Below are 12,827 nucleotides of genomic sequence, written 5' to 3'. Positions count from 1 at the left end.
TAAAGTCTCTATACTTGATAAACCTAGCTTTAATCTTAGGTATATTTACTGAATAAACACAATAGACGAGGTCCTGCTTTGTTATGGCAGGGACTGGAAGCTCTTGTGTGAGTAACAATTATTATACTATGGTAATAACTTATAGTACACTGGCGCTGGACAGCGAAGGATATCCCCCATCTGCTATAGGAGTTTCCTTTCTACCTTACGTCAATATTTGTTTATCTACAGTGTAACTAGAGAACAAGTTGAGATTGTATACTTACATTTTATTTGAAGCTGTACAGAACCTACATAGGGATAATATATTGTACATTTCCTTCAGTGGGATTTGGCTGAGCGTTACTTCCAGCAGGATATCTCATAAAAGCAAGATCGAGTATGACTGCGGTGCGTGTAATTTGACCGAGCATGTAAAGAGAGCCTTTCACTCAAAGTAAGTACGATCTGAGTTATAACCTTTTTATAATTATGTGCAATTTGGAGTAATTGATGTACTATAAATCTGCATACTCTATTGTAATCAGTGGCCCAATGTTTGTGACAATATACCATATTATAAAACAGGTTTATGTTTTTATTTAATTTGGGTGACAGTGCCAAAAATATCCATACAATAACATTTGTTTAAAAGTTAACATTGTGTCTTTCGATATTCATGGCACAAAAAAATTAAATTGAAATATATACTGGCATTTGTAAAATGGGCAAGTTTGTTAATATGTAAACCAAAACTTGGTACTTTCCACAAAAATCTAAACACATCGGGCTTGGATATTAATTTTAGGAAAATGTGTGATTTCATAGTAATAAATTAGAATTGCAGATATAGTCCAACAAGTAAGTAACTTAAGTAACTAAATTAAGTAGTAACTTAATTAACTGCAATTTCTTATCAAACTTGAGTATTTTACATAATTTAATAATGTAAATTTTTCAGAAACATACCCTACAAATGTTACAACATTGATTACAGCCGTTTATTTAAACGAATTAATATTTATTTCGCTTAATAGTTGTTTGAATTTACCTTGACATAATTAAAATTTACGAAGAGGTAGAAGCCTATAATATAACAATAATGTCTCAATATTTTGAAATAAACAGTAGAAATTACCATACGAGAAATATTAGGTAGAATTTACCAGTAGAAATTACCAGTAGAAATATTAGGAACAGAAACTAGACCAAATCAGCACGTAGCGATATGTCGAACGCTACTGTTTTCAACTATGATGGTCAGCATTAATGCGAGAGGCTTGGAATTGAATGTGGCATTGAGATTATGTATAGAATCGTTTTATCGCTACCAAGTTTTATTCAATAGCTATAGTGTTGTGAGTAAATAATACAAATTATTTCGTATTCTTTATATTGATCAGATGGAAGAATAAAGATCTTGAATTCGAGAGAAATTTAAAATTGTCAAACTTACTTCATGTATTTTCTCTCTGTGTCAAAACACTAAATGTCTGATATATACGTGCCTTCGTTCTAGAATAGAGAGTAAATTGACTCTCACTATGAAGGGGAACTTCTGAAACGAACAATCAGTGACATATGCTCACGTGCAGTGACATAAGTCACGTGCCAAACTTCAGTCCCAGTTCCCCCATATAATTATTTGCATTGTTGAATCTAATTGGTACTTACAAAACCGTGGAATTTACATGTGTCAATAGTTAATATTTATTAAAATTAAATTCTAGTTATTTACAGCATCATGTATAATTAATTGTAATAGTGAAATATGAAATGTGAATGATTGATTCGTTTTGTTTGTATTCTAAATCTGTATCTGTATTTTAAATCTACAACATTACCAACATTACAGGTGACTGTTACCCCCCCCTCTCTCTCTCTCTCTCTCTCTCTCTCTCTCTCTCTCTCTCTCTCTCTCTCTCTCTCTCTCTCTCTCTCTCTCTCTCTCTCTCTCTCTCTCTCTCTCTCTCTCTCTCTCTCTCTCTCTCTCTATCTCCCAACCCCACTCACCATCCCCCTCTCACTCTAATTTATATTTATGTTTCTTGCATAAAACGATTTGTCAACTTTCACTTTAGTGTGTTTACCTGTATGAACTACTTAGACTGGTTATAGTTTTACATCTGAAGAAGAGGGCTGTTATCACTCCTCAAAACGTGGTGTTTCAGTGTAACACTCAATAATGAAAATTCCATAACTCCACTATTTATGACTCTAAATAATTTCAACTATTTTTTTTAGTTGTTTGGTGATACTTTAATATGAAAATTGCGAAAATATTTTTTTTTATTACGGGATGGGGCAGAGGAATTTGCTTATTTTGAAATTAGGTCATAAAAATATACATTTAATTCCTTCCGTATTTTAAACTTTAATAATTACCCTTTACTTTGACCTAATTTTGAATATACGTTCGGCAAGTGGCGCCCATTGTTGTCAATAAAATGTAATAATCATATTGGGAGGTTTGATCACACTTTTCCAGTAATATTGACCGGCAAGTTGGCAATAGCTTCAACCGTGTCGTTCTTCAGTTAAGCCTGACTCCTAGGCCGACTGTTATACACCAGTGGCCTAGGAGTTTTCACTGACGATGGAATATTTGAAAGGTTAACAGGATACTGGACAGGTGCCATCTTTTTACGTCACAAAACCTTAACATTTATATGAGTTCAATGTTTTAAGTATTGAGATCTACTTACTTCGTTCGATGTCAAAACCCCCTATAGAATAAGTATGTACTAAAAATGAAAAACCTATTCAATGTTTGGCAATGAACTTATGAAAATCAAACTCGAAAGCAGAAAAATTTGTATAAAATCAAGCATATAGAAGTTGAGAATGCGTAACTAGAATCTCAAACCATATCATTACACTATTCAGGAACACTGCAAAACACATGCTGCACGCACCACGGAAGTCTAGGGACTGAAGCAGGAATTTTATTATTTACTTTCTTTTAGAATTTTAGTTTTTTTAGTTGTAGTCAATGATTGATGAATGTAAAAATTATTAGTTACTCACTTAAACGAAATAATATACAATGACTTAAAACGTTCATAACATTTTTGAAGTAGTATATAAAATTTTATATGGACAGACCAACACCAAGATTACATATAATAGTAGGTATACATTAAAGAACAGAAAAAAAACTAAACTAAAACACTAGAATGTATGGGTATGAGCTTTATAGCAGGTAAACAAGAAATCTGAGTTTTAAAATCTTGTTATGTTTAAATGTAATACACAGGCTACAGATATTCATTTGGTTAAACATTTATTTCTTAATTTTTAACTGCTTACTTAATTTTAATTTTATCAATCACAATATGTTTTGAAATAAATAATTTACAATATACTTATAAATTCTGCAGAATGTTTTACGTAACGTGATAAACTTTCCTAATAGTCTAAGTCAAATTCATTTTTAAATGTTTAATCTGTGAGTTCAATGTAACATGATAAATAAGGTTACGAATCGACACCAATTAATATGAAACTAGTCAGAAGTACCTAGAAGAAAGTAAGAAAAATAACAAGTATCAAAAGTGATTATTTTCGGTAACAGGCTGGTACAGTTTCAGTGTTTAGGTTTTACTGTCCAGTAGGCAGGAGCGAATTAGCATTTTATAATTACACCACCTGAGAGAAAATAGAGGAATTTCCCAAAAATCATTTCATATTTTTTTAATCTTTAATTTTTTTCTACTTCGACCTTCACTAAAACTAGCGTGGTTGACCATCCATTTCTTTGATACGAAAATTCCTCTATGGACCTCAAAAAAAACAGAAAACACAGGTCCTGTGCTTATACAGTGAAAATTGACACTCCGTCCTACACTTTAGTAGAAGGTTTATGAAGAGTTATCTAAATAATGAGAAAGAGTTTATTATTATCTGAAAGTTAACATTATTGACTGGTTGTACGTTAGCTCCAATATTTGATAACTAAAATTTGATAGATTACAACAAAACAATTAGGTTTGATGGTATAGAATTAGTATGGATTAAATTGGCAATATAAAGCATGTAAACACATATGTACTCTTCTGATGTGACCTACTGATATCAATAGGCATCACGGAATTTGCATGTAAACTTTGAAGTCCATAACTCATTTTAACTATACTCACATGCCTTTGTAGCTTGTTATCGATGATGAAAGGTTTGAAAGTCTTTGCATACTCACATGCATACTATGCCATATATTAAAAGAGCATATTATAGTACTCATAATATTTACACATTTATCTTTTCTGCATTTTCTCGTCATCATAATGGTTAACTATAAGGGAAATGAGAAAAAGAAAAAAAAATGTCATGAAACATTTCAAGCCGGAGAAACAAAAAGTGGACAAACAGAGAGCTATAAAAACAGGTTCCAGATCCTTAAAGTACCATACAAAGCATATTTTGATTAATGTAAATATATTTACTGTAGCAATCTAAAATACATTAAAAACACAAAAAGCCAGTATAATTTATTAATGATGACAGTAAAACATTGCCGCGAAGAGGGCTATAAAAGTAACATGACATGTCATAGTTATTGTTTATTACTTTATAGTTCACGCAAAAGTTTTACTGTAAGAGGCATGCCATATTCTTTTAAACCAAATGTTCTAAATAGGAAGCCATTAAAACAAAATAATAAAATTATAACAAAATATGTTGAATAATTTTGGCATTTTGTTTGCGTTACATAACTGGCAGTTTGTAATATTTGCAATATATTTGCTCAATGTATTTAGTTTGCATAGTAAAAATATTGCACAGCAATAAGGAACAAAATGAGTATGGAATATTATGTGAATTGCAAGTTTAAAAATATAAAACACAATAAATTATTTTAGTATTTTAATGGTATAAAATAGTTTGAAACAATTTTTTTAATTTAGAACTTTTTATTACAATATTTTCGTTGTTATTTTATAATAATTATTCTTAATAAAAAATACAGGATTTAAATAAATAAAACATATAAGATTCAAACAATTTTGTATAAACCTGTTCGCTATTACATGAACTAAAGTTGTTTTATGTACTGGCACTCGGATCGGAAGTGGATGTATGGTTAATTAACAATTCATAAATAAATGTTTTTAGAGATAAGCATACTAGTTACTCATAGTATCTCGTTAATGTTAGTTAATATTCTACATATAAATAGAGAAAATCATCATAAAAGCTGTGGAGCTATCTGGCGGTGAGCCAAACTACACACTTTACCAACCCAAAAGCTTGACGTTAGCAGAATTTCAGTTATTTTCACACTTCAGCTATTATTTACAATGTCCTCAACGAGTTCACTTTGTTTTTTTTTTTTTGGTGAAAATAAATAGTAACGTACGAAATTCCACGACTGAATTTGCCTGAGTAGAATCTACAGTTTATAACTAATATTTTAATTAAAACCAATACAACTATTTTGCTCTAATGTATATAGGATATTTAGCTAAAATATAAACTATCTCGACATCAGGCGAGGATTTACAGTACAATAAATGTTACGCTCCTGGTCCATTTGATTGTCACCTCTGCCTCTGGTGGTTATAATTTAGATATCAATTGTTGCACTTGGAATAATAAAATGCTCAAAACGTACCGGAATGTAATAGCGATTTTAAATTTTACAGTATATAATGGAATTCTTACATTCTATGTAATCGTGCATTCTATAAGAAGTGTAATAAAACTATTAACGCAAGGAGAAAAAATACAATAGATTTGGGTTTTAAAAATAATTATAAAGATAATAATTTTAAAACAAACAATACAATAATACTTAAACTTTATTTATTTGAGACTTTAATTTTTTAAAAAAAAAAAAAACATCGCCAGACCCACATAACTGATATCAAAGTATTTAGAATTATAACATAACATATTGCTTACTTAAAAAAGACATTTCTTAAAAAAATACAAGGAGATAAAATTTTTAAACTTCAGATAAAAATTTCCAACGTTTTAGTCAAAAATAAAATAAATATTTTATTACATCAAAAACTGTAGTGGTGATTTTTGAAAGGCCCAGGTTCATTATTTAGGAAACTAACTTGGTTCTTCGCTATAAAAATCGTTCCATGAGCATTACATTTTAGTTAGGTTTAATATAAATCTGCCTATACAAAAACATTGTAAAACTTCCAGAATAAGTCGATATATAATTCAAGTACATTCTTAATTTACTTTGTAACTCATTTTGTGGAAAAAATAACGGCTTTGGAAAAATAAACTGAAATCAATTATATTTTTCCTTTAGAACACATCTTAAATGGATCTTAATTCTGTCATTGCGATGTTATTTTCGGGCTAAGTGAAGATATTCACAACTTGCTAGTCGAGCTGGGTTGAAATTTCCAGGGTTCAGAAATTAATTCGACTATTATTTATTATTGGCAGTTGGATCTGCGGAAGAAACCGATACTTCAAAAAAATATTGGGTTTAATTTATCACGTTACTACAATAAAATTTTGAAAAAGAATAAAAATAAAAATTATTTTGAATAGTAAAGTTATTTTTCCAGCGACTTCAGATTTAGAAAACAAGCTGTGATCTTAGAATTTTCTAATTTTAACCAGTATACTGTAGTTTTAATTAATATGTCGGTAACTAAGTAGTTAATCAGTAAGTGGTGTGTGTTTAGTTAGTATTGTACACAAATCTTGATAGGGTTGTCTCCACCAATATCTTGTACGTGGGATACGTGTACAGTAATAATTGAAAAGCTCAGGTCGGAATGTTTATTCAGTTTAATAATGATATTCATTACAAGCAAAATACAAAATTATATCAGAAAATAAAATAGCAATTGGGTAACTATGACAAACAACGGCAATATTCAAATAACACCAGTATTATAGTGCAAATACTCTAATATTAAATCAAGCACAAAATATTTTACTTGAACAAACAGTTTTAAAAGGTGGGAAAGCTGGAAATTTTATATTTGAAAATTAGACAAAATCGTATTTATTCCGTAGGAAAATGTTTCACTCTGAAATATAATATCAATTCTATAAGAGTTATATGTTAACCAAATATTTTTGAAGTAAGGCAAATTAATCACTTATCCCGCAACATGCACTGTACTATATGCAAGTTAAGAAAGTGCTTTAAACCAGGCACTAAAAGCTACTAAACAAATTACAACGAAAACCAAGGCTCTATGGGTAAAGAATATACCCCCACCACATTAAGTATTAGCTCATCTTCACAATCCACCTAAAAAAAAGCTAAAATAATGTTAATTAAATGTTAAGGAAGATTATCAGGCAAAGGTGCCAGAACGTTTGCCGCGAAAAAAGGATTCCAGTCCTGAAATATATAAAGGAGAAAACGATGGATAATTACTTAAAAATATAAAGAATTAGTAAAAAATGATTATATAATATTTTAATAAGAAGAATATCTAATTTTGACTTTACAAATTATTGCTCAATATTGCTCTTTAAAAATAATATACACCTTGAGGTACTAATGCTTAAGTTAAAATATTTTGCCGAACTCCTTGTAGACCATCTTCTATCGGATGTGAAGAGTCAATAATTACCTTAAATACAATTTATTAAGTCCATTATCCATTTACTAAGTTTAACTTTCAAAACTTCAGCCAAGACAAGAATATTAAACTACCTATAACAGCACCTACATTGTAAATGTTTCAAACTTTAAAGCAACGTAATTTTTTAAAGGGTAAAACTGTTTAGGTTGGATTTGAGGAAATGTACTCTACTTGTATAGAACACTAACTTTGATACTACTCAATCTATGCTCTAATTTAAAATTTCCTTCTGACTCCTTGTGGCCCATTCCCCTTCCATGACAAAAATGGTAGTTATTTAAAAAAAGTACATTATATGTGCTGCAATGATATACCAAGTTATATTGCTTTATCAGGAACTATGAAGCCAGTGCGGAACTTTTCTTATATATATATATATATATATATATATATATATATATATATATATATATATATATATATATATATTGTACGGTCTTTGAGGAAGAGCCGTAACCGCGGTATAGCCGAAATAAAAACGACTGGTGATGTACCTTGGGGGAGTCTCGTAGAACGGGGTCGTCGAGGTCCTCGGTCAGGGCAGCGGGGAGTCCAGGATCACCAGAAGTCTTGTGTAGGTCTTGTAGATGGAGAGCGTGGACAACAAGGGGAATGATTCACTCCGAGAGGGAAAAATAAAGTAACTATATTGACTTGAAGTACATAAAAAACAAAATAGAGCTGTAATAAACGTGAAACTGTTCATGTATTGGGGTGGAATGCGGGCAGCAGCGTGTGTCCAGTACGCCGCCTGCGGAGAGAATAAATGAGCCGCGTCTTCTTATCTTGAAGGGGTTGGAGAAGGGGCTGCGAGTCGGTGACGTCATCTCGGGCCAGTAACAACACCAGCCGTTAACTACGAAATAAATACTGAACATTCCCCCCACCCAAAAAAGGACATTTTTTTGACCCCAAGTAAGAAAAAAGAAAACGTTATGATTGAGAAAATTTACCATTCGTCATGAAACATACCTGAGTCAATTTATCATTAATTAAGAGCTAAATATGAATAGAAAATGGAGTTATATGTACACTAAGGAGATTATGACTAAACATTTAGGTAAAACAACCAACTTATTTACAGACGGGTTACAATACCTGACGGGGTTTTTCACTTGGACCACACGAAACAATGTTGTCAGAGCTAGGTAACACTTTGATAATCCTACCTAGGGGCCAAGTTAGAGGATCACTATTGTTAGAGTACATTAATACTAGGTCATTTTCCTGTACATTTGTAGTTTTGTTCAGTCCATTTTGGGCGTTGGATTTGGCGAGTGGAGGTAGTCTTTCTTCCAGCTCTTCCAGAAGTGTTTGAGTGGCGCGAGACACTTGTTGCCAACGAGATAGAAGATTGAGTGGACTCGGAAGTGATGTCCTCTTCTGGACGTGACAGCAGAAGATCTCCAGTGAGGAAATGGCCTGCCTGGAGTCAAGTAGTTGAAGTCGTCGTCAGGTGATGATGGAAGTGCGCAGAGCGGCCTGGAGTTCAGAACAGCTTCAATGCGGCATAAGAAGAATGTCGAGAATTCTTCTGAAGTGAAGTGGTGGTTTTGTATTATTCTCTTCAGATGATGCTTGGTAGACTTCACTGCAGCTTCCCAGAGACCACCAAAGTTCGGAGCACAGGGTGGATTGAAGTTCCAATGGATTTCGTTCTTGGCTAAGTGGTCTGAGATCAGTGGCGTGGAGTTCTTGAGTAGAGAATAAACTTCTTGAAGCTGACGAGCAGCACCAATGAAGTTGCGGCCTTGATCAGAATATATGTTTGCGGCATAAACCTCTTCTAGCAATAAAACGGTCGATTGCGGCTAGACAAGATTCAGTATTGAGAGAGTGACTAGTTTCTAGATGAACAGCCTTGACTGTCATGCATACAAAAAGAGCAATGTAGCATTTAGACAATTTTGCGTTTCTTCTAGTACTTTCTTTAACAAGAAAGGGACCAGCAAAATCCAATCCAACGTTGGTGAAGCATCGCGTTTTGCTTGAAGCGAGAGGGGGGCAAGTCTGCCATTAGGGGGTTGTGTGGGTTTTGCTTTCATTCTAAAGCAAGTGAGACATCGAATAACGCGTTTTTTCGGATGAGATTTCTCGCACCAGGAATCCAGTAGCGGCGTTGAATAAGAGATTGAACTATTTTGGGACCACCATGAAGAGAGTACAGGTGATAGTGATCACACAATAGAGTTGCGAAGTGACTTTGAGAAGGAATCAAAACAGGGTGCTTCGAAGACTCAGGCAAGGGAGAAAACTTCAGTCTACCCCCCACCATGAGGGTATCAGATGATAAAAATGGTGTGAGTTTTCTTAGCGAAGGAGAGCATGGCTTTCCTTGATTGACTGCTTTTATTTCTGGAGAATAGTGTTGCTTTTGAACGAGTTTTACACATTGAGCAAGGGCTTCGGTTCGTTTCATTTTACAGATAAAGGACCAAAACGTTTTAGCAGACTGTCTGGATCGGATGTTATGAATGAATCTTAGTAACATAACTCATTGCATTTTGTAGTTTAGTGAGTGAAGAAAATCGATTTATCCACTGGTACAGATCGTTTGGTGGTATAACGTTAGTTGTTAGTGTATTGCTAAATGGTGTTTTCTTGATCTCAATTACTTCAGAGGAGCTTTTTCCAGGTGATACAGGCCAAGAGGAAATTTCATTTAGTAGAAAAGAGGGGCCATGCCACCAAAGCGGGTGATCAAGTAAGCCAGAGGGCATCAGACCTCTAGTGCCACAATCTGCGGGATTGTTGTCTCCTGAAATGTGACGGCCAAACATCAATAGACGTGATTTCCGTTACTTTACAAACACGGTTTGAAACGAAAGTTTCTAGAAGGTGCGGAGGTATTCTTATCCAACCAAGAACATTCATTGAGTCTGTGAATAAAAAGATATATGATATCTGTAGTTTGGTGATAAGCTTCTGGTTAGCTTTGACCAGTTGGGAGAGGAGCAACGCTGCGCATAATTCCAAAGCGGGGTATCGTTAGTGGTTTGAGTGGAGCAACTTTGGTTTTAGAATGCAATAGGCTACATCCGGTAGTTTTGTTTTTCACATTCGACTCTTAGATACAATACCGACACATGCCTTTCTGAGAAGAGTCTGAAAACCCTATGAGTTGGACGGATATGTACGTACTGAGGATATAGGCGAGGGATATTTATTTGTGACATAAGTGGAAGTTCTTTGACAAATTTTATCCCAAACAATGTGTAGATGTTTTGGGAGTGGATCGTCCCAGTCTAATTTTCCAACCCATATTTGCTGAAGCAAGTGTTTTAGTGTGAAGGATAACTGGACTGATGAAACCGTTGACATCATACACTCGGGCAACTTGAGATAAGACATTTCGTTTGGTCGGGAGTTTTATTTTACAGGGGCAATAGCGTAGTTGAAAACAATCCGTGGAAGGGTCCCATTCAAGTCCTAGTTACTTTTATGGAGTGAATGGATCCAAGGGGATGTAGTCTTTTCTCTGTGTCAGAAGGGATGGTGTTGAGAACGGAAACACTTGAACTAGCCCATTTGTGAAGTTCGAAACCACCAGATACGCAGAGTTGATTGAGTTCATCAAACAATTGAAGGGCTGCTGCGTGTTCCGAAGAGGCACCACAGACGATGTCATCGATGTAGCAGGACGAGTTTAGCACTTCTGCAGCATTGGGGTAGTTAGGACCTTCGTCGAGAACTAGTTGCTTCAAAGTTCGAAGGGCGATGAAAGGGCTTGATGAGAGACCAAAAGTTAATCGTTGAAGTTCCCATTCTTGGACAGGGCCAGAAGGGTCAGAACGCCAAAACAAATGTTGGTATTTGCGGTCAGAAGGAGCAACTTTTATGGCTCGATACATTTGTTTTATATCGCATGTCAGAGCGATGGGGTGCAATCGAAACATAGAGATAACAGTTCCGATGTCGGCTTGGAGCTTGGGTCCAGTCAACAGCAATTTATTAAGAGACTGATTCGTTGTCACTTACTTCAGAGGCGTTAAAAGACAACTCGAAGAGGTGAAGATGAAGATGATTCTTTTACAACTCCGTGATGTGTGAGGACATATGGAGAGGGCTGAGGGGCGAGACACATGTGACCTAGGTCAACATAGTTTTGTAAATTGTCTGAATAATGAGCCAGATTTCCCGGCTTTCTTTCAAGCCGTCTTTCCTGTTGGAGATACTTGCGAAGAGCTATTTCTCGTGTGGAGCCTAGGTCAGAGGGGACGCCATTTTTGAAGGGTAATGAGGCTACATGTCGTCCGGTTTCGTCTCTAGAGATGGTTGATTGATAATGATCTTCACAGAACTGATCAGCGGGACTGAGGGGTTTTGGAAAATTGATTTCTTCCATTTCCCAGAATTGTTCAAGGAGTCGATCAGTGCTTAGAGACGATGAAACAAAGAGAGAGTTTCGTTGGTGGAGAAGGTGATTCCATGGGGACATCACCCATGAGAACCCAACCAAATATTGTGTGTGCAGCGCGGTAGGCTGCCCTTTGATGATGGAAAGTTCATTGGTAAGCATGTCTGTGAAAGCTTGAGCTCCAAAGAGAATGTCAACTTTAGCAGGATGATTAAAAGTCAGGGTCTGCTAGAATCAAAGAATTGAATCTCTGCCTTAGAGATTCTGAAAGCGGGGCTGTAGGAAGATTAGATGCTATCTTAGAAATGATAACTGCATCCAACTGTAGTTGGACGTCGCTGTTGTAGCGAGAGGCTATGTTGCAAGTAACGAGGCCTTTTGTGTTTATGCCACATTGATGACCAATGCCTGAAATGTTAACATTACACCTTTTGATAGGTAGTCGTAAAGTCTGAGCTAATGATTGAGTGACAAAGTTGATTTGACTACCTCCGTCAATGACAGCTCTGCACGTTTTGCCAATGACCTAAATCGTCTTGAATGAGTACTTGAACGGTGCCTAACAAAGCAACATTTCTTGTGTTAGTTCGCTGAGACTGACAGGACAGTGGTTTGAACGGGTGCGGTTGTCTGAGGTGTAGGCGCGGCGGCGGAAGCGCCGACTACTGAGGGGGGTGACGCAGGTGTAGAGATGTGAGAGTGAGGTGCGTCCTGAGTGGACGGGCGGCGGCGGAGTGGAGACCCGCTTGTCATGGAGTAGAGAGTGATGTTTCTTACTTTTACAAAATCTACAACTCGCATTTGAAGTACACGCAGACACATGGTGTGACCCAAGACATGAAAAACATCGTTTTAAAATGAGCGCACAGAATTATAACGTTCATGTAAGGGCAAAGCAATAAACTGGTCACAGCGGTAAA

The sequence above is a fragment of the Homalodisca vitripennis genome, chromosome 2, assembly GCF_021130785.1.
Source record: "Homalodisca vitripennis isolate AUS2020 chromosome 2, UT_GWSS_2.1, whole genome shotgun sequence".
Classification (NCBI taxonomy): Eukaryota; Metazoa; Arthropoda; class Insecta; order Hemiptera; family Cicadellidae; genus Homalodisca; species Homalodisca vitripennis.
Note: the sequence above shows the minus strand (reverse complement) of the source record.